Genomic DNA, 2,500 nt, shown 5'->3' on the forward strand with positions numbered 1-2,500 from the left:
CTCCTTTTCCTTCTCCATCTTTTCTTCCACGTCCTCTTCATTTCATCCCTTTTTCTTTTTCCTTCTCTTTTATCTTACCCCCGACACCTCTCTTGCTCTCTTCCCTCTCTCTTCTCTCTTCTAATGATACTAAACATAATCTTGCTAACAGTTCTCGCCATTTTTCTTAATCAGTAACTCTTCCTTTTTTTCATTAGTCTTCGTATCCTTTGCCTCTTCTGTTTTCAAAATTTTTCATGCTTATTCTTTAAGCTCCTGTGTATACATAGTGTGTCACAGTCATTAGGTTATAATGTATTTGAATGTAAGAATTTCATTTTTTGTTTTTGTCTCTCCTCTCCTCTTTCTCTAATAACTTTTAAAATAATCTTTTCCACCAACTTCACCTACTGATTTTTTCTCGATTTTTGTTTAATAGTTTACGTATTCTTTGTTAGTTCATTTTACTTCTGCATTAGATAAGTAAATAAATAAATAAATAAATAAATAAATAAATAAATAAATAAATAAATATATATATGAATAAAAATAAATTAATAATCAAGATAGATCAATATATATATATATATATATATATATATATATATATATATATATATATATATATATATATATATAATGAAATAAATAAATAATTGAATGAATAAATAAATAGATATATAAATGAATAAATAAATAAATAAATGGAATAAATAAACAAAATAGAATAATGAGACAAGTGCAGGTATTCAGTGTAGGTACGAGGGTTCTGCAGGATAGGCCTCAGAGAAAATTATCTCCCAACTACCCTTACTTCACATCAGGAGGTGCAGTCCTGAGAGGCTGGCAGTTGTTCTCCAGACCAATACCAAATATGAAAAAATTCTCATTGCTTCTACACCTCTTTTTAATATATGAGAATAACTTGGAACCGGCGACTACTCCCTTTTTCCACCTACAAGTCGATGATAAAGAGAAGAATCGGAGAGATCTAGTGGGAGTGTCCAAGGATCGTTCCTGGGTGCTGTGAGGTCGTGGTGACTGAATCCCTTCATCTTCTCCTCGTGTCTTTCTTTCTTTTTCTCAAATGACTTCCATTCCTCCTCCTCCACCTCCTCCTCTTCCTCCTCCTCCTCCTCTTTTTTTTTCTTCCTCCTTTTTTTTTATTTTTCAAATACCGTCCTTTCGTTCTTCTCCTCCTCCCCCTTCTCCCCCTCCTCGTCTCCCTTCCCCTCCTCTTCCTCCTCCTTACCCTCCTCCTCCTCCTCTTCCTCTTCCTTCTCCTTCTCCTCCTCCTCCTCCTCCTCCTTTTCTCTCCTCTTCCTCCTCCTCCATTTTTCATTTCTTAAATGCCGTCCCTTTCTCCTTCTCTTCCTCCTCATCATCTTCCTTCTCCTCTTCCTCCTCCTCCTCATCTTCCTCTTCCTCTACCTCTTCTTCCTCTTCCTCCTCTTCTTCCTCTTCCTATTCCTCGTCCTCCTACTCCTCTTCCTCGCCTTCCTTCTCCTTCTCCTCCTCCACCTCCTCCTACTCCTACATTTCTCCTCCTCCTCCTTCTTCTTCTCTAAAACCTACCTGTCCTATCCCCACCCCCCGTCTCTCTCTCTCCTTCCTCACTTCCACCTTCTCCTTTCACCAAGAGAGAATCACACTTGACCCCAAAACATCTGTCTGGCAGAGGTTCTTTATTTATATTCTTCTGTCTACTTGTCAGCGATGTAGACACCCAAGGGACTTCCCACTGAGTTTTGCTTCATACAAACTCCAACTCTCCAACACTCCAACACTCCAAAAGTCTTTGCCAACACTCTTGAGCACATTTTCAGTTCCTTGTAAAAGTTGGAAAACAAATAGATACCTGAAGGACTTTTTAGGTAATCATTTTTCATAATCACTGATACCACAATATCAAACACATTCGCGTTCTTTTATTTTAGCGCTTAGGGTTTCGTTAAATTCGAATATTCAGTGATCTTTTAGAATCTAACACTTTTTTGAATGTTTTTTTTTATTTTGGCGATGATGTTTTCATAAATCTTGAATAAGCATTGACACCTTATCTTCAAACACTAATTCATGTCCTTTTAGTTTCGCGCAAACATTGACATAAACTTTGACTACAATGTTACTTCACTTACTAGAAAGTAATAATTTTGTCTATTTATCTACGGTTGTGAAGTGGTGGATGAAGACTTAATATGTTTTCCATCTCAAGTCAAAACACATTCGACGAAAGGGTTATTACACCCATTCAAGGAATCTAGCCCTTAAACGAGAATATCCTAAGGACCAAAATCCGTTAACCTATGTAACACTGGAGTTTTTGTTCTATTAAAATCTCTTGGCGACATTCAGAATAGAAATAAGCAGAATAACGATGCCAGTGTAAATCAAGATAGGTTAATTTTTTCAATTACTCCAGATGAATAAAATCGAGTGGAGACTACCAAAATAATCTTAAAAGTTCAATACAGACACAAAAAGATAAAATGATAGCTTCGTCGCAGTCATCTATGTTAGA

The sequence above is a fragment of the Oratosquilla oratoria genome, chromosome 5, assembly GCF_046742065.1.
Source record: "Oratosquilla oratoria isolate Oo_2021 chromosome 5, ASM4674206v1, whole genome shotgun sequence".
Lineage (NCBI taxonomy): Eukaryota > Metazoa > Arthropoda > Malacostraca > Stomatopoda > Squillidae > Oratosquilla > Oratosquilla oratoria.